The 20,863-nt window shown below is 36.4% G+C and overlaps 1 protein-coding gene and 1 long non-coding RNA gene across 2 annotated transcripts in view; one reads left to right on the top strand and one right to left on the bottom strand.

Moving 5' to 3' along the window:
- The window catches only part of LOC309504606, a 384,924-nt gene that overhangs the window by 168,308 nt on the left and 195,753 nt on the right, over positions 1 to 20,863 (bottom strand). The gene's annotated exons all lie outside the window — the stretch shown is intronic.
- The window catches only part of gfra4b (GDNF family receptor alpha 4b), a 64,178-nt gene that overhangs the window by 29,814 nt on the left and 13,501 nt on the right, over positions 1 to 20,863 (top strand). The window lies entirely within an intron of this gene.

Below are 20,863 nucleotides of genomic sequence, written 5' to 3'. Positions count from 1 at the left end.
TCTTATAATGAGGCTTTTTTTTTCTTCATTATGATATCAGGACAATTGTATTACCCTGACATTTTAACTAAACATTTCAGAAATATATATCAAAATAAATGTTAATATGGAAATTTAAAACTCATCATGGAAGATGTGTATTTAGCATGCATTTTTGTATTTTGTATATATATATATAACCTGTAAAAATGGGAATAGTGATAGGACGATAAAAATATCTGCATTCTGATTAAATAAAAGGTTTGAGGTCACTCTTATGTGACATTGATTTAATTTACATTCATCCTGTCTTCAGTCTATCAGTGTTCTTCTTAGTGTCCTTTTGCCACTGCTGAAAGCAGGCTTTTCCTGATTTCAAGCATTAGAAAGCACTGTTTTTTCCCTTGTATACGCCTACAAATTGAACAATTCTCTCCAGATAATGCAAAGAGGGAGTCGTACCTCACTGATAGCGTGAAATGACATGACATTCTCACGTATGCTCAGTGTTCAGCAGATTTACACAGCCATAAGCACAGCAAGGCCGATCCTAGCCATCTCTTGACATCATGAGAAAAATGAGATGGCCTTGCCGGTCTTCATGACGAGACGCCATGAAATTACCTATTCTTAAATCATTACAGTAGCTGTAAATTGAAGCCCAGTAAGGACAGATGAAGAACATTTACGGTATTTAACAATATAAAGGAGTGCGTTAATACTGTAGTTTCCCATAGTTCAAGTAATTATTGATAGTGAAGTATTCAAGTGAAGTATGATATACAAGCTGTTTTCCTCAAAAAATGTCCCCACAAGGACAAGGATTTCAGATATTGCCATCTTTGTGGTGACATTTTGTCCCCATAATGTAGGGTTTACCAGGACACACACACACGCATAGGAATATGACTTGAGAAACCAAGACAGGAGTGCGTTTGATTAGTTTCAGACCTCAGCTTCATTACTACGAGTGATAACGATTTTTGGGGTTATCTCTGGGGTTTTTTTTCTGCATAAGTGCCCAATTTTAGGCTTTGACTTCAAGAGTCTGACAACAGACATGCCTGAAAAGGTTCAAAGAAATGGACAGACACAGATAGGTTGTATAGTTACGTTGTTCATATGCCCTGAATACCTGAAAGACACAGATGGAGATGGGTCTTGACATACTTTGCCCATCGCATAACAATCTCAAAATCTCTTTCCTACAGTGAAACACGCACATCATGCAAAGCGACCTACAGATGACCTGAGTCAGTCAGTTTGTTTAGATCAGACAAAGGCAAAAAGAGTCAGTAATGAGGGAGCACTCAAGTGCCTGCTGACAGTCTGAGCACCGTTCATTTAGCTTGTCATGTTTTTCAATGCCAAACAAACTGCGTTCTCACATCGGCACAATGTTACTCTACAATTAGCTTGAATAGATGTTTTTGGATGTCTCACTACAACCTTCATAAAACTGAACCAAAGTGCTTTGAATCCTTTCATTTTTCATAATTAAACTTTCTGAAATATGATTAAAAGCTCATTGATGAACGTGGCTGAGTGCTTTAAATGTTAACCCTTAAAATAATGCCATGCATGTAATACTACAAACGGCTTATATGCATGCAAAGTAAGCTACTTTTGAACATAATGACACAGATATTTCCTGAGCACAATGGATGTATAAACTCACTTGATCAGTGCATATTTATATAGTCATGCCTGAATTCAGTGGAGAATCTAACCAGATGTAATCATGGACTGTTTATTCTCTCATTTCCTTCAGATTATCCAATTAAATTTTACAAGAATGTTGTCAGAAGTAATGAAGCGACACTATTTGGATATGATGTCACTCCTGAAGAATATATGACCATTTGTTATGATTTCTTTATTTTTTTTTCTCTGAAAGGCTTGTTAATTACATAGAATAACATTATCTCACTGCATATATGTGGCGTTATGCTGATGCACTCTCACGGCATAAAGTGTATGCGAAAAATATAAACATTGTAGTTGCTGCTTTTTTCTTTCTTTCTTATTTTCGTATATATTTCAACTTGTGACATTTATAGCGACCCCTCGTTTTAACTCATTTTTTAAAACCGGTGAGAAAAAAAATCAGTAGCTTTTCCCTTCCACCCTCTTTCATTCTTTTTTTTTTTTTTTATTAACTTCAGGAGCAGGAAATTATTCTTGATCATAATTTCCCCCTGGGAAGATGATTAAAAAGTTACTCTTACTTTCTGACCCGGCATTGATTACTACATTGCCTCATTAATCTAGTTTTATTACAGCTTGTTACAATCAGTGTTTTCAGCCATTGAAAAATTTACATTGTTTACAGTGCTTTCTTATAGTTGGAAAAAAAAATGCTTTCATAAATGAAATGTCTTTTAAAGGGGTCGTGAACTGAGAACTAATTTTTTTTCTTGAGCTTTTGACATATAAGTGGTCATCATACTATAAGAATATCCTGTAAGTTTCAGAACTGAAAATGTCCTTGTTAGTCCAAAAACAGCTTTACAAACAGACTTTTACGATATGGACTCGACAGTAAGTAACCGTGGTAATTCTAATGCCTGATCTGTGATCAGCGATTTCTGATATGTAATGATTCATGTACAGTCAGATGTTCTTTGTCTATGTGCCAGAAAATCAACCCGTGACTAAATGGTCAACTTCACATTGTTTCTCTTAGTAGGATGAAATAATCTATTATTTAAAAAGGGATTAAATTATAAATAGAAAGCGATCAAAGAACACTGCCTTTGCAGTCGCTGGAGCTGTCAATTAAACAGCGCGAGTTTATCAGTGACTGAGTTCTGGACTCTTGCCAAAACTCCTGTTATAATCAACGACAAATCTCTTATTTACATCGTATTTGCACTGTTAGTAATGATGAAAGCATTCGCTAGTGTGCAGAAATTGAGTTGCACTGACGAGATCACTGCATTCATGCCTGTGATTGACTACAATGCTCATCACTGCAACCTTTCATGCCACGCTCTAAATATGATGCTATATATCTAAATATAATGCTATAATCAGCACTTTTCACTATTATTTAACCTTGAGAGCTGTAATAGTAAAACGTGCTGAAAGTTTTCGATAGAGTTCCACATGTAATATTTAGCTATTTCATTTGCAAAGATGTTAGCCAATCACAGCAGTGGGCATTTACACTGAAGTCTCACAGCAGACATGCCCCTTATTGGGTAGGAAAAATGCCATTTATTTCTAAATTATGACAATTATTTCAATGTAAAAATCATCCTAACATTATAAGAGCACCCCAGGAAACTTATAGAACAATAAAACAATGCAGTTCATGACCCCTTTAAAATAAACTCAAAGGTCAATACTGCTTCGTAATAAACAAAATTAAAGCAATAAGTTGCATCAAAGGTTCTAACCTTCATGTTGTATCAAACAAGTATTTTATAATTTAATATACATTTTAATAACTCTGGTCTTAGCATACAATTTATAGTGACCATGTGCTTTGAATCTCTAAAAAGGACAAACAACATAAAAAAAACTGCATATGATGATTTGTGTAAAGAACAGATAGCCTATTAGAAATAATAAACAGATAATAGAAAAACAGCACAAGTTTAGAACGACATGAAGGTGAGTAAATAATGACATGTTTGTTAATTTGTTTGTACATATTAATTTTTGGGTGAAAAATCCTTTCATTTCTGCCACTGGCCCAGGTGTAGATCAACTGTCGGCACATAATGCAGCCTCTAATAAACAACCACAATACTATTAACTGCAAGACAGTTTTCTGCTTCTGATTTGCAATCTTTCTGGATGTTTTATGCAGCCTGCTGAACAGAGCGGAGGTTGACAAAGATCAATTTGTGACAGACCTCTGAGAGTCTCATTAGAACGAGCACCAATCTTTCTCACTGATGGAACACTTGCCATGCACACGGCCCAGCCATCTTCTGCAGCAGTTGCCCTCGGTGCTGATGTCTGTCAATGCTTCACATTCCCAGCAGTTTCATTATCAAGCATGCCAGCTCTGCTCGTGATGATTCAGAGGTGAAAATGGAATATCAAGGGTTAACTGTAGAAAACGGATATGCATCAGGGGTCATATGATTAAACATTGAGCTCATCATTGCAGTGTAAACAGACTGCAATAATTAGACAGCTGGAATTTTTTAATAATCAGACACCAAGAAATCAGCATGTAAACACAATTTTCCATGACCTGAATAATTTCGTTTTTGGAAAAATAATCTAATTATGATGTGCATGTCTAATTCTTGGTGCATCTCATTCGTATGCGGTCATCCGGATGTTCTGTTCTTGGAAAAAGGGAAACCACTATAAAATAGCAAATCTGAAGGAGTTTAGGGAATGTGGATTGCATACAGCAGTCTGCAACTCACTCTATACTCAATGTAATTAATACATTTGCTGATAAATTTATTGCATTTATCATTTTTTATTGATTCATTATTGTTTGAATTATTTTTTTTTTTAGATCATAACTTGTGAAGGATGGACTTATTTCAAGCTTCAAGGTTCTGTGTACTCTTCTGTAACAGTCCATCTGAAGGGCCCTTTTTTCTGAGTGAGCTGTTACACACACAAATGGCAGTGACTAAACATATGACACCTGAAGGATCCTGCATTGGGTGGTCATATATGTTTCGAATGAATAAAGATATGGATTGGTGATGAATAGAAAGAAAAATGTCAAAAGACAAGACAATCATTTGTCATTTGAGACCGTCATTTGGTGCGACCAATTATATAAATATTTCCTTAAAGGAAATATACTCATTTACGATAATGAATCATACTTAATTAGAGGTGTTTGCTAAGGCAACACCTATTTGGATCAAATTAGGCTTTGGGGATTGAACAAATACCTATAATGTAACTCATCCTGCAGCATTTGTCCTACAGATTTGAAATTAATAGGCTTGTTAATGCTTGTTAACTTGTTAACTAACCACCGCCAGCATTTTTTTTAATCATTTTTACTAAAGTTTCATGGCCCCCAGAATATTTTGTTGTTTGAATATGTGAACATGCAATACATCAAAAGAAAAAAGAACCTCTGCTTTTATACAAAAAAGCGTTTTATTCTAGCTTAATGCATTTTTTTTTTTATCAACACTTGAATGTGGGTAAGTTTAATAAAAAAAGCAACATTTTGAGCAAAATGCTGAGAAAATCGACTACATCCAGAATGGATTCAGAACGAAGATCAAAACACAGATGGAGTAGATCAAATAGATCAAAGATCACACTACGCATTTTCTTTACAAAGAAACGTATTATATGATCTTTGTTCACTAATTAGATAAGTGTATAGACTGAACACATAATAGACATGCACATCACAGTTTTCACAAATTTGCGTTTTTGTTGGTAACATGGGGATGATTACGGTACCAACCAAAAACTTGCACCTTGAATTTAAACTTGCACCATTTTCAGGACCCCAAAAACGCTGTTGTTGTGTAAATGAACGACCAAAACGCATAAAATGTTGTTCAAAGTGAAAAATAAGTTTACAAATTCCATAGATGTACAAAAATAACGAACTTCTTAGCAATACCACTCAAAGGTAGTGTAAGACTGGAGAAATTGGAAGAACTGGAAGAGAGGGCTACTCTCTGAGAAAACAAAGGAAATTAAAATTTGAACTCTCTTGCTATATTACCATCCCCATTCGAGACACGATCACACTTGAGTTGATCACCTCCCAATTTACACATCATTCCCTTCACCCATCCCTACCTGAATTCACCCAAAATTCTATATGGTTTAAAATGAACAATTATCGTATTATACATGTTTGGTATCATTTTAAATGTCTCAGTGCGACTGGTACAAATGTCTCATTCCCACAGAAGTAAACCAAAAAGGTAATAAGGTGTGGAGAGTTTAGAGATATCTTGTTAACTGCTGTGGGTGTGCCCCCATGTAAATCAACCTCTGTCCACAGTAAGTCTGGGACGGTGATTAATGCAAATTCCCACCGTGAACTCATGTTTACATTTGAAAAGAGGTTTCTGCCTTGGTCTGAGAATAGAGAGATACTAAAGAAGGCTCCTGGCGATTTGTAACTCAAATTAGTCTGCGATGCACTCCGCATCATGTATTTTATAATGTCAGGTTCGCATCTTCCCTCTTTATTCCAGAGCATTTGATGTTTTGTATTTATTATCTTTGAACTGATTATGAAATTAGCATAATACATTTACCTGACAGAATAAATTGTTACATTTGATTTTATTACGACTGACTCTGAAATTGTTTTCCCAAGTAGATTAAACGGATTCATATGTTCCCGCAAGTTTTGCGTCATTTTAGTGACGACTAATATTTGGCACTAATTCAAGTGTACGCGTTTTGCAAAGACAAGAAGTGAATTTGCGTTTAGGGCAGCAAAAGTGCTGCTTGACCGACCTAAATCTGGGTGTGTTTTACCTCTGTTTTATTTGTTACTTTAGATAAGTGTACGTGGGAAACCACCGGCATGGCCAATCCAAAGCTATTATAAGACAAGTAAAGTTGGTTGACTTATATCTGTAGTAGTGGCCATACCTCTACTGAAGTAAACGTTACTTTAATTTCAAGTGTATGCAATCACAGGGGCTATACCAAAGTATCTTTGATTGTGTAAGCATGAATGCGACCGATCTCAGGTATATAGCAATTACCTCTGTTTGGTGACCGAAGCTGGCGAGCTTGTGATCGTGAGACCCACGTTAAACAAGGCGTGAGGACCTCTGAGCGACATAGCTTCCTAATGCGAACGGGTAAAATATAAGTAAAGAGTTAAATAGAACAATCAAATGTATTGCTAAACTATTATATAATTGACCAATAACCAATTTGCAATCTAACCTAAATTCGAGGTTGTGATAAAATGGAGTCAGATAAAAGCTTAAATGGAATTAAATTACTTTGCCACGCGGAAAGACAGTAACACGCAGAGACCTTCACCCATTCTATCGGAGCCGCCTTTGGACCGATCTAGACAGGCTTACAGTAGCTGCAAAGCAACACTCTTACACCCATCCAAAACACCCAAGCAGTCACGTAGTGACACTCTGATAACAACCTACCAACATGGAAGTAACTTTTGCAGGAAAGCACGATTTATATTTCTTCAAAACATTTTTGTTTTTAAAATAAGGTCATGAAGTTATATTATTTGTAAACCTAGCCATTGTGACAATGTGAGAGTTTAACATGCACTCTTGTACATTGCACATTTGAAAACGTTTAACATTAAAATGTTTGGCTAGTTAGTCCATTATAATAACAAACCTCTAAATGTGCATAAGCCGAGTGCGGGTTACTCATGAGTATATTTGCATGATAAAGAGGCTGAGTTCTGAGCTCAATTCTTACCCTGACAATCAGCCATTAGAGGAGGACTGACGCTGGCCCTGTGTTTTTAAGGACATTAGTCTCTCAACCACACAACGGCCAGAAAAAATTAGATGAGTCACGCTCTTGCTCTCCGCTCAGTGAAGGACAATATGCCGATAAGTTAATTGCTACCAAAATGAACCAACAGGCTCTGTTGCTGCTGTAATGTCATCGTGCCCTGTCTTCAGATAAAAGTCTTTTGTTGTGGGGGGTGTTGAGGCTTGACAAGCTATCGGTGCATATTAGAATCTGTCGACACCTGATTTTAACTAGACTTTTAATTTTTTTTTATTAATGCTTGTTTTATAACTCAGGAGAATGGCTCAAATTAAACAGTCGCTCACTCTGTATGCAATCTCTTCTGAATACAAATAGAAGCGCCCCCGCGTTTGTACTCTCTTGTGTTTTATATATCCTGAGGGTATGAGAGGCTTTTTGTCAATCTAGTAAAATGACAGTGAGATAGCGTGCATGTGGCAATTACACCAGAATGGATTAAGTACGAAATCTGCAAGTGTAACAAGAGTTTATTCTATTATTCATTCCAAATTTCATAATCAATTTTTACTTTGCGTTTAAGGAGGATTCATCTCTATTCAAGCCACAAGGCATGCTGGAAGTGCAGATGCCAATGTTTCATTAATGCAGCCTGCAATTGCATGGCCCTGCATTACTATAGCAGCCTGCCAATTTAGACAAAACCATCAAGTGTTGCCCTTTCTCATACCATCCCATTGTCTTTCCCACAACAAGGATACATACTCACTGTCAGAATCCAACCTCCCACCATCGCTAAATGACTGGAATGTTGCATTTCACCTTCTGAGGTAGTCAATTGTGTGTAACTAATTGCCATCTTTGTTTGTTCCTCTTTCACAAGCCTGTTTCCATGTTCTCTGCGGTCAGTAAATAAGAATGTGTTGTTTTGAGGTGTGATTGGGTGCATGCGCCCGAATTTTTGGCAAGCAGCCTGGAACTCTGTTGGTGCAATTGTTTGAAGTGAACTTAGTCCTGCAAGTGAACCTATCGACCACCTGTAAATAACTCCCAGCATGGGCAATTGCAAGTTTTACAATGGATTATATTTGCTTTTTGATAGTCATCGTCCACGCAGTGTAGGTGTTTAGGGTTCAACTGAAGTGCAACACACAAAACAAGTTCACTCTGATGGTCTGTAGTGTTAACTATTCAGATTTTAAAAAGCTGTTAATTTTTCCCATAGAGAGATGAATGTTTTATGACTTTCATTTTAATGAAACATGAATATGCTTGTACCTTTTGTTGTGTTCGTAAGTGAATTGTATTGTGACTGCTATTTTGAAGAGGAAGTTTCTGTTGAACTGAAACAAGAGTAAATAAGATGGATGAAGTTTGTGTGTTTCTTTGCTTACTAACTCATGACAGATACCACACCTTTCAATACAGACCTACCTTCACCTCTTGAGATTATTAAGCAACAGTATGTGCCTCTAAGCCACAAATCAATGTGATTTGAAAAAAAACAAAAAAAGTAATGTTAAACCGCCAAATTCCTAGGTGGAGCCCATAATCATGAAAAGAGATCAAATGAGTTGATATTACCATTAAAACGAGAACTGCGGCACAAGAGATCAGCATTTTGAATGACATGTTTGAGTTGGATTTCCTACACTCTCAACCAACTTTTCTTTATATCTGAATATTATGCAATGAAATACACTAACTTTCAAAATTGTGGGGTCAGTTATTTAAAATTTTAATACAATTTCACAAGATTACTATCACGATCACTACATTTCCCATCATCCTCCCTGGCCCTCACCTGCATGCTCTTCCTCTGTTCTTGCCCCAACTGTGTCTTGTTTCCCTGTTCCTTGTCTTGTAACATTTTCTTTTACTTTAAGTTGATGTGTGGTTATGTTTCCTGGTATATGCGCTTGATCTCAACCACCTAACCCGTGACAATTTCTGTTTTACTGTATTTTTTTAATCGAATAAATGCAGCCTTGGTGAGCGGAGGAGACTTTAACTAAAACGTTCAAAACCAAACCTAATTTTTTTTAATGGTATTGTACAACGTTTCGTAACTATTTTGTAACTATTATTTTTATATTATATTATTGACAATAAGTCAATTGTAAAAAATAAAGTACTTTAATTTGATGCAATTGCATAAGTAGTTAATTTATCTGACTTCTAAAATTATTTTGTTTTAAAACAAAGTCTGATTTGTGATTCATCTCAAAGCTGGTTGGTTGGAGTCTGAAAATGCCCATAGAGAAAAAATTCGTCCAGAACCCAAGTGCAGTCGCTGTTGCGCTCTATAGCTTTTGGAGCAGAGCAGCACAACACATGCATTCATAAACATGCAGTGACAAATCCTCAATCAGGCGCAATGAAACTTATCTGATCTCAAAGCAGCGATCAGGTATATCTGAGGAAATGGGGATGCGTAAATGTGTTTGCAGCTGGTGATTTCATGTTTCTGTAGGGAACTGCATGCTTCTGTGCCTTTGTGTGAGATTATGAGAATGACATGCCTCATGTGATGTCAGCAGATAAATCACCATCCAGTGTTTTGTTGGAGGAAGTGAGCCGTGGGGAATAGGCATCTACTACTGACAAAATACATGATTAAAGGAAGGCCACCGTGTTCAATGCATCAGACGTGCTGATTAGCATTGGCTTTCCAGAGCTATCAACATCATTTTATAACGGCATTTACAAGATTCAAGGTCTATTTTATGTGGACCGTTAGAAGACATTAGGTGGCCTTAATGTATTTTCCATTCTGCTTGTGTCTGATGCATTTTATCCCATTTTTGGTGATAAAATACTGTTGTTACTCGAGAGAGAGGTTTTTTTGTGCATGTTTATAGGAAACACTGAGACACCTTTGCTGAATGAGACAAGACCAGCCATTATATGCAGCGTTAGGAGCATACAGTTCACTGTGAATAATAGTGCAGCTTTAATTATGGGTTTTCACAGATTGTTTGCCTGAACATTTGTTACAGGGTTCCTATGCCATTTGGAATAGTATGGAATTTTATATTTGAGTAATTTCCAGGGCTGGATAAGTATGGAAAAATCTTTTTGTTTCCAGACTATTACCCCTATTCAGTTTTCAAAAATTAAAAATGAAGAACAAAAAAATTAAAAATTAAATGATCATACAAGCAGAGTGTTTCCATGGAAAAAGTTAAGTTATCCTTTAGTGATTGTCGAACACAGTTGAATAAATTCAAGGCACACATTTTCATCACGCAAAACTTTTTGTCTTTTACCAAGCAAGCCTTTTTTGAACCATCTAAATCAGATTTGAACGATGTTCAATGAACATCAAACTACGATTACAGTATCAAACCAATGTGTCAGAGGTGAATATATGCAAGTTATAAAGCATTTTAGGTTTCTTCTCATCATGTAAGCCAGGGGTGCACAATCCTGCTCCTGCCGATCAACTGTCCTGGACAGTTAATCTCCAACTCTAATCAAACACATCTGAAGTAACCAATTAAGGTCTTTAGGATCACTTGAAAATTAATGCAGGTGTGTTTGATTAGGTTTGGAGATGAACTGTGCAGGACAGTCGAGCAGGATCAGGGCACACCTGATGTAAGCGCATGCTATCCCATCGAGAAAACCAATGAAAACATTAAGATAATTTACAGATGACTACTATATGCCAAATGTAATGTTGAAAATAATGATGTATGAAGCATTTATGTTAAATATGGTCTGAAAAATCTACAGAAAGGTTTGAAAATTTGAGTCTGGAATTTTGAAATGGAAAATGAACCCTGTTATAAATTTGGAACGTGACATTTCCCCCCCTCAAATTCAGCTGCCTTTTAAATCAGGACACGTATCTTGACTATATGTCGGAATACTAGAAGTGAAAAGGTTGGGGGAAAAAATTATTAAATATGAAACTTTTTTACTATATTGAACAGCAGATAAAATATCTCTTCTTTTCAGTGCTAAAGCTGCATTGCAGAGGAAGACGAGGACATATTTCCCCTGGAACTGACTTTTGGAAATTGCTTCTCTATCAAAACATTGTACAAGTAAATCTGTCTTTGCTCTGGGCTGTATCTCTGGTACACACAAATATGTGTGATGCGTTGCATATAGATTGGAACAGTTGTGATTCCTACAATTTTTAAACACCTTAAAATGTTTTGCTGTCTCAATTTTCTAAGAGCAATTTATTTTCCTTTGATGTCAGTAAGTGGTTTTTGTGCCCAGTTGAGGAATTGTGTCTGTGCTGGTTTCTGCTAGTGCGTGGCATCTTGTCTTTTTGGCATTCTAATATTTAAATCCCTTAAACTTTTGATTGGCTGCTCTAAATTTAATATCATCTCTTTCGGTTTTGTGTGTAATGAAATGTTTTTGTGTGAGTATCAAATTCTCTATCTGATTCTGTGTGCGTGACGTAAAGGTCAGGGATGTGCGGCTAGGCCGTCATTAGCCAGTTCCTCATATTTGAGCTGTGAATTCACCCTCATTACACATTCATGTCTTTAAGTTTTAACGAACATTCATAATGCCTCAGGCTGTCACGTGCGTAAAATGTATCATTTGCATGACGCTGACAATTGGCAAACCGGTTAATTATGTAGGTCTTAGACGGCTCACCATCTCCAACTAAAACGGTTGCTTTTAACTAAATAGACATATTAAACTGAAGTTGATATATAAAACTTAAAACAATAAAAGTATTGCAGATCCTAACTAAACCTTGAAATGATTACATAAGAGCACTCAAGTTTAAGAGATAATGGGCCAGATTTACTAAACAGGGCAAATTAGCGTGAGAGCGCAATTCCAAAAAAGCGCAGATGAAAGTGAAAAGTTCTGCTTGTGACCTACTGACGACGAACACATTAAAGAACACAGACGCAGCCCGATCATTTCTATAATGACCAACGCAATCTACCAAGAGCAGCGCATATTAAGACATGCTTTTTTAGGGGCCAGAAAATAATGGCTTGAATACCAGTAAATAGACTAGCGCAAACCATAGTAAATCACCTTGCATGATACTCTCCTTCCATAAAATTTGCGTCTGAAAGGGAAACTCCTACAAATACTGTACATATGCAATAAGGTCAGCCGCAAAAATAACCCACTGCATGTCTTTAGTAAATCCTAACATTAGTTTTTTAACGCCAAAAGAGAGTTTGCGCTGAGTTTACTGTTAGTAAATCTGGCCCAGAATGTAAACGAAAAATTCAACTGGTAAAAAGTAAAGTTAAACATAATGCTGCTATCTGCCATTGGTTAAACAAACAGGTAGCCCCGCCCCAAACTCACACTATTGGATGAGACAACATTCAGGTTGGTTGGGATGCTGAAGTTAGTTTGTTAGTTCCAGTGTTTACTTTTCCTGCGTATTAAACTGGGATGAGAGTTGGTATTTTAACATTGGCAAAACTGACACATATCACCTTATCCACATAAAACAGTTCTCTCTGTTTGATTGTAATTAAAATGACATTCACATTTGTAGAACAACATCATTTTCTTTCCTCACAGGGAGTGTCTGTGAAAGTATAAAGGGGCTCTGTTGGTGGCACCCTAACAGACTCCATTAACTTTCATTTTCACTGTCATCCATTCTAAAGTGGGTCGTTAGTTTGGTGCATCTGGGTAACTGATCGGCTAATCTGTCTTTGATTTATGTGCAAGGAGAAGTGAGGACTTAGCACAGGGCTCTGAAGGAATTGATTACTGACATGGTTAATTGGCTAAACCCACTGGTACACTGAGACAGGCTTATTGGAAATGTCAAATCAAGCACTTCATTTGCATTCATGATGTATGGTGTCTATTCTGGCTTCTGCCAATGCAGCATTAGCAGCGATGGAGAGAGGCTGTGGTTTCAGACCACCGTTGAAATCTCGGAACTGACCATCTGTCTTTTCACTACTGCAGCTCTGTATGTTTATGGACACTTGATCACAGGGTTGGTTCTTTGCATGCTCACTTAAAATTCCAAACATTTGGATAGATGACGATGAAGTACACTATGTAATTTCTCACACCATTATTTGCCTCTTTATATTAATTAACTCGGTTACACTTTATTTTAAGGTGTCATTGTTACAGTGTAATTATATATTTAAGTACTGAGTAATATTAAGCAACTACTGTACATGTACTATACTATAGGGTTAGGGTAGGATTTGGTTGAGGGTTAGTTGCATGTAACTCTGCATAATTTACTGTTATTACTATGGTAAGTACATGTAACGTATGTAACAAGGACACTGTAAAATAAAGTAAAATTAAAAAAATTATTTCCCAGCCAGCATTTATTGATAATTTTCACAAAACTTTGATGGCCCCCAGAATAATTGAACATGCAATATAATATCAAAAGCCTCGTTTTATTTAAGCTTCATGCATTCTTTTTTCAATCAACACTTGAATATGGGTAAGTTTCTTTTAAAAAAGCAACATTTTGAACAAATAGCTGAGAAAATCACATTTTTGTCAAAGACTACATCTGGATCGGATTCAGAACGATGATCAAAAAACATAGATGGAGTAGATAGAGTCCATCAACACCCCCAAAGCAGCACAGTCCTACGCCTCATCATGGATCGACATTTAATTTGGTAATGTTAGGCAGTTTTGATTTATTGATTTATATGCTGTTGAATGTTTGATGATCAGGTTATTTTTTACCTGTGCATAAGCAATGCATTTATCGCCAATGTTTTGATCCGGAGAGTCTCTATTCTTTCAGAAGATGCGTAACAGCGCCCCCTACCATATAACAGTGAAAACATGGCAGGAAAGCGCTGTGTCATAAATGACGAAAAATTCCATTAATCGCGGGGAAAGAGTTAACATGAATTACAGAGCAACAAAGTGTTTTTTTGTTTCCGTACAGTTGATTCAATCTTACGATTGGACTTTGTATGCTAAACAACAACTATTAATATGCTTGTGATTTTTTAGCATACCGTTATTAGTTTTTTTAAGGAATACTATTATTTTTACAAAACTATGTTGTAAATATTCATAGACTGATATAAGTCTTAAAAAAAAAATATATATATATATATATACACATTACACAAGAGTAACAGTTCTTAGTTCATTTCTAGTTAGACAAGGGTTGCCAACTTTATATACTAGGCTGAAGTGAGATTTTGATCACATGGGCTGAATAAATCACATGTGCCTATTTGACATGTGGTGGATGGAATGTATTGCCTGGCAGATCTTTACCAAACAGTCAAATTTCTTACGAGTGAATTAATTGAAAAGCAAATACTAAATGTATTTTTGGATGCTCTACATTGTGTAACAATGTAGTATATATACTACATTGTGTGTGTATATATATATATATATATATATATATATATATATATATATATATATATATATATTATAATAGAAACCTACACCTTGTTTGTCCACAGTTTTAAAACACCAAGATAATTAAAAAGCATCAGATTATAGAGCAAATATTTAAAGAAAATGGATATTCAAAATTATTGCACTCATTGTTACTTTGTCTGCTTGACATGCTTCTTATGACAAATAGTTTTGTGAAATGGATATATGCACATAAATTCGATATATGCCTCGTTCTGCTCGCCACACACTGCATGTATGACCTCTGGTAAAGAACTCTCATGTTTGGGAGAGCTTGGGTCCTGCACTTTTACTAATGTAGTTTGATTTGTGGCCTCTTCCAAAAACACTTCCGTCACATTCTCTCCAGTACGGCAGAAAGCTAGCTTTTATGGAAAGATATTTTCCATTGGTGCAGACTCTTGATGCTTTAGACCAGTCCAATCGAGAATGTCTGTGTTAGACCAATCATATGCTGATTTATAGTGATTTATTTTGTGTTGTCTTTTTATTTGGTGTGAGAGCATGACTGTGTGTGTATCACATCAAATGCGTGATAGCTGGCAACTCTGAATTGGACTCATAAATGCCTCATGGTTCAGTGTGAGTCAGTTATGCGAACTCAGTAACAGCTCTGAGCGTTTCTTATTCAAACGGCTAAATCACAAGTGATGTTTTTGTGAACCTGACTCATTAAAAAGAACCAGGTCATAAGAGTCATCGGACATGACGGCTCGTACTGTGTTTTAGTTGCCTGCTGTAAACATTGGTGCGAGATGATTTCCAAAGTGCCAAAATCCCTGAATTACACGTAACCTTTAAAGAAGTCAGTTGAGTAAGTGAAAATAGTGAATGTTATAGTCTTTTAAAACTTTGAGTCGGATTAGTATGTGCTAACTTTGAAATCAGACTTGATCAATAACTCCCTTGTCGGATTGGATCAGATATTGGTCAATGAGCCCATGCGGATTTGGGACAGTATTCATCACGATTGGGGTGGACACAGACTGTAGAATTGTTCCATTCATCTTTACAACAACAGGCCCACTTAGGGGTCTCTGAACAACAGGTTATCATTTTTAGACCAATAGAACTCCCGCTGTGCAATTTTGCCTCTCACTTTTCACAATGGACAGGGCACCAGCTGCTTAAAAGAGATTGTGTGTTTGTTAGTGTGTTTGTGCATGTGTAGAAAAATACAGAAGCAAAAAGCCATGATTTGCTGGTTGAAAGCCCACAGGCTTTGATGTGCCGTGAATGACAATTATGAACTAAAAGGGAAGTGACTGTAGAACTTGATGGGTGTTTTTGATTGGCTGAATTACCTGTGTCTGTACCAAACTGTAAACCTTATAATGGCTTTGTATTTTATAGTTAAATGTGAAGGTTTTGTGGTTGCAGTGATGTTAGGCTTCTACTTAAGCTTTAGCAGGTTTTTAACACTAATATGACATTGTCATTGTGAATTACAAGATAAATAAATGCTATATGAAGGCTGTGAGTATACAAGGTCCTGGTTAAGCCCTGCCTTATTTTAAAGAAGGCAAAAGCACCATAAAAGTAGTTTATATTAACTCCAAGTCTTCTGAAGATGATTTTTTCTGATGATTTTTTGTATTTTGAAAATCTTGCCCTCTGGCAAAGCTCTCAAATCTCATATCACATTTGTCTGTATTTAAACTTGAGTAGGGAATGTTCAATACTGTCACTTTCAGCATTCAAGAATACGACATTCATTTCAAGACAAAATGTCACGTTAGCTAACGAATAGTATTAGATTTCATTATATGTTATGACTTGGCAGCTAACGTCATATTTTCACCTTCACACATCTCTCTCCACTCGCCTACCTAAGCATCTGAAAAGAGATTGCATGAATAGGCATTCACTGGAACCCTACAGGCAGAGAACATATTGGAAATACTGCATGGCCGGCAGGACTGCAAGAGTGTGAAGGACAAATATTGAATGAAACACAGCCTTTTTTCAATAATACACACAACGTATTAGTTTCTTCAAAAAACATCTTTGTTGAAATTGTTTTTCTTTCTTTCTTTATTCGAACACATATGGGTCTTGAAGTGTTTCAGGTTAAAAAATATGTTAAGCTGTGTTGCCTGCAGCTGTGGTAGGGATGTTTAAAATCAGAAATGTGCAGCTTTTTTGTTGTTGTTGTTGTTGTTGTTGTTGTGTATCACTCATATTCCTTCTTCTGCACAAACATGTGTTGGAACAGTAACAGTGGTGAGACTGAACTTCTGCTTGTGTGTTTCTATTGTAATTCAAGTGCTCCCACTTCATTTTTAGTTAACTTTACAATACGGTTAATTCATGCTTGAACCATTCATTAATGATTACTGCATCAGCAATTAATAAAGAGTCTGTCAGATTAATTGATTAAGTAATACTGTATATGGATTGCTATTAATTAAATGTACCATCATGTATTAATTCCTTAACATTAAATAATAGTGTCAATGAGTGTGTTAATTACCACAATGAGTCGAAGCCATGCATTTCAACTTCAAGTTGTCTACTTTAATTAATCATAATTATTTGCAAAGATATCATTATGTTATGACTTTTAGTTGATTATCTGTGAATTAGTTAAGCATGAATTAATGCATATTAGTGCACGTGTATTGTAAAGTGTTACCAATTTTTGGTAACCTTTTTCTTATGTTATGAAGTACAGAGCTGGCTTTACATGCTGGATGACATGATCTGTTGATAACTTTGCACAGACACATTTAGTATGTGATTTTATAGTTTCATATTCACAAATTGACTGTAAGCCATGTGCCAGTAAATTCATTGCGATTTATCACATATATCAATATTTTCTTGAAATTCTAGAAATATTTTTATGTGTAAATATAACAAACATTCCATTTATTTAGAATTAATGTAAACTAGAAGGAGTTGGTCAGCTGATTTATCGGAAAGATTGGTGAGATTGTTAACTTGTAGAGCCTCTTACTGTATTATCAGCAAAAGGAAGTCATAAGTGTAATAAAATATATTTTATTACCAAAAGATACACAAGAATAACTTAACACAACTGAATACCATGAATGATAAAGGAATAAAGTGCATAAGACGCATGAAATACAAGTGATTAAGTTGGGCGTGGCTATGGCAGAGTTACGTTATGGAAAGATAAACTTCTGTTTCTCTGAAACTAATAAGGTGAAGAACCTGATTATGCACCAAACAAATAAATGAAAGATTCTTTGTCCTTGTCCTGAAGTAGGTGCAGAAGGTCCTTAATAATCTGGAACATGCAGATGAAGGAACGTTGAAGTGAAGATTTGCTCTCCTGAGTTCCAAATTCCAAATTTGCTCCTGCAAATGTCTGTTTGTCTTCTGCCTCTCTGGGCCAGACACTCAAAACTTGTTCAATTCGCTTTCGTCTCTCTGGCATGGAGACTCGGGACGTGCTGTAGTTGATACAGTCTCGCTGAACAAAAACTTAATGTCTCTTTCCTCCCATACTGGAGGCTCAGAACGTGGTCGTATCTTTTGCTGCCTCACAAGCTGTAGTAGATCCAGATCATGGAATCTGTTGTTGTCTCTCAGGATGAACCGGTGTCTCAAAACTGTGCGGTGTATCTGTGACAGTCTCTTCCCTTAAAGGACTGAGACCCAGAACTTGGTGGATATGTTTCTGTCTCTCCTTCGCAGGCCGGGACTCAGAACGAGAAGTGTCTGTTGAAAATATGGTTACCTTTAACCTTTTTCCGATGAGGAGGAGAATGCAATTTGCCGCTTCTCCATTCCAGTGCTTCGATTGGCTGCTGGTATCAGAGGGGACACACACAGTGTGGCCCGCCTTTCTTTCCCCTGTGGAACTCATTTGCATAAAGCACACAGTTAGAAGTCTTTAAAGTGTCTTTAAAGTTCTACCAATGCATTTCACACTTTCCAAACAACGACCAGAATACCTTGGGCAATATTCTAAACAAAAAGAGTCCAAACTAAAAAAAGATTGAACTGTCATGCATTTATTCATTTGTACATTAACAGCTGAACTTGTGTAAGATGTTGCAATACAAATAGCTGCCAGTGAGAATTCTTATTTCTCAGAATAAATATGAAATGTATGTGTGTAGTTTGCATCAGTTTTAAGGTTTCCAAACATAGTTATGAATGGATTTGGATGGATCATTGTGATCTCTCTGTTTCACCCACCACTGCTGATCCTGAGGAATTCTTATGGCAGTCACAGGCCTAAACCTTAGGAATTAGTCTCTAGACGGGTGAAGGGCAGAATCTGCATGTGGACCAAGTCCTGTCCTTCCCGGCTTGGTATCAGAGGTCTTCTTCTTGCTCTCTAAGAGGTGTCTGTTGTCCTAGCATCTTTATCTGATGGCGTTGGACAGTTTGTTTGTGTTAGTCCACCTAGATCCAATCAAAATGTAGCAAACCTTTGTCCACTGTTTCGGAAAGAGAAGGGCCCGGCCATAAACTGGGCCCTGAAATGTTCTGTTCACCACAAGATTTTACAGAGTATCTCAAAGAAACTGCGTCATTTGAAGAAGAACCATAAACAGTTCTATAGCCTTACACACACACTGCGCTGTGTAACTATACTAAACTCGATCTTCATGAGTGTCAGATTTTTGTGTAATGAGGAAAAAATATGACATTCATCACGGCGTGCAGTTCTAGTCATTAGAGCAGAAATGATCATCACACATTACAGAAGCCAGTCTCAAGGGCCAATTGTTCAGGGCTTAACAAACAAGCTTTTTACTTCACTCCCATATGAATTAGTTCAAACACGTCTCCCTCATGGCCACAATTTCCAGTCGTTAATGTAAATCACGAATAAACAATGAAAAGGAATAAATTACACATGCATCAGGAACTAAAGTTAAGAAAGTAGCGTCCCTCATTAATATGCGTCCTAGCCTGGTGGAAGGAGAGGACAGGATTGTTTAATTGAAGTAATGAATTGTCTCGTTGCGTTTGGTTTGATCAAACTGTGGCTGTTTTTTGGTTTTTTTTTTTAAGACTATTCCTTCCCTAATCCAGCTCAGGCACTAATGTTGAACAATGCTCTAATAAGATATAGAAAGTCTCATTTTGCCTGCTGTCATGTTGATTTATTCTCATGTCTGTAGTCATGATACATTGCCTTCCCTGCCTCCACAAAACTCTCTGCATATGGTTGCATCTGTCAGAGAGCCTTTGAGTTTTTTGGGTACAAAATACCAGCCCACAGGTTCTGCTATTCCGGACGGAGGCTGAAAAACATCAGGCTATCACCGACAAGCACACAGATGGATGAAAAGCCATGTCAAAGACATGCAATGATGCTTTTCAACAGTGAGCTGTTAATTTGCTTTTCGATCCAAAAATGTGGTTGTGATTTTACTTCTTATTTAACGTTGTCATTTGTCCAAAACACTAGAACATGTATAAATCTGTTAGATGATGAAATAATGTATTTCCTCATTTTGTTTGAATTTAGTTCTGAGCACTTTCTCTTTGAATTTAATCAGGGGATTAACAGATGGTGTTGCAACCTGAAGAATATTTTATGTATATGTCTGTATGTCATTTCAGGAAATGAGTCACATCACATCTATTCTTTTTTTTAAAACGCATTCATTCTGACGCTTTTAGCAATGCCAAGTTACATCTCCAGTATTAGAAGCTTATCATGTTACTGACCTCAAATTGCAAAGTCATTTTGATTTCCCCAAGTAATATACAGTATGATGTATAAATAAAAGCAAATGTGTCTGCTCATGTAAAATAGATGTCAGTAATTGGCTAAAAATCTATCATGTGTACCTAAATTTGAATAATATGTTAATTCAAAAGATTTGGAATATTTATGTCCCAAATGTATCACAATCACATGTTTGTCAGACATTTTCCCAACTTTTCTGCATTAAAATGGACTATTTTAGTGCTGTATGTATCAAAGTTATACTTCTCAATCCAGACAGTTTATTCATTTAACAAATACAGCATATGCATGTCAATATACAATTCAAGTAAATACAATTAACAAAGGGTTTACATAAGTAAACAAAAGCATAAATATACAAACCCGGATCAGCAGGCTGTAGTTAGTAAAAGTGAATAATTACATTTGAACGGCCCCAGATGGGATGTG

The sequence above is a fragment of the Leuciscus leuciscus genome (genome assembly GCF_965113295.1).
Source record: "Leuciscus leuciscus genome assembly, chromosome: 8".
Taxonomy (NCBI): Eukaryota; Metazoa; Chordata; class Actinopteri; order Cypriniformes; family Leuciscidae; genus Leuciscus; species Leuciscus leuciscus.
This window is presented reverse-complemented; position numbering and strand designations above follow the sequence as displayed.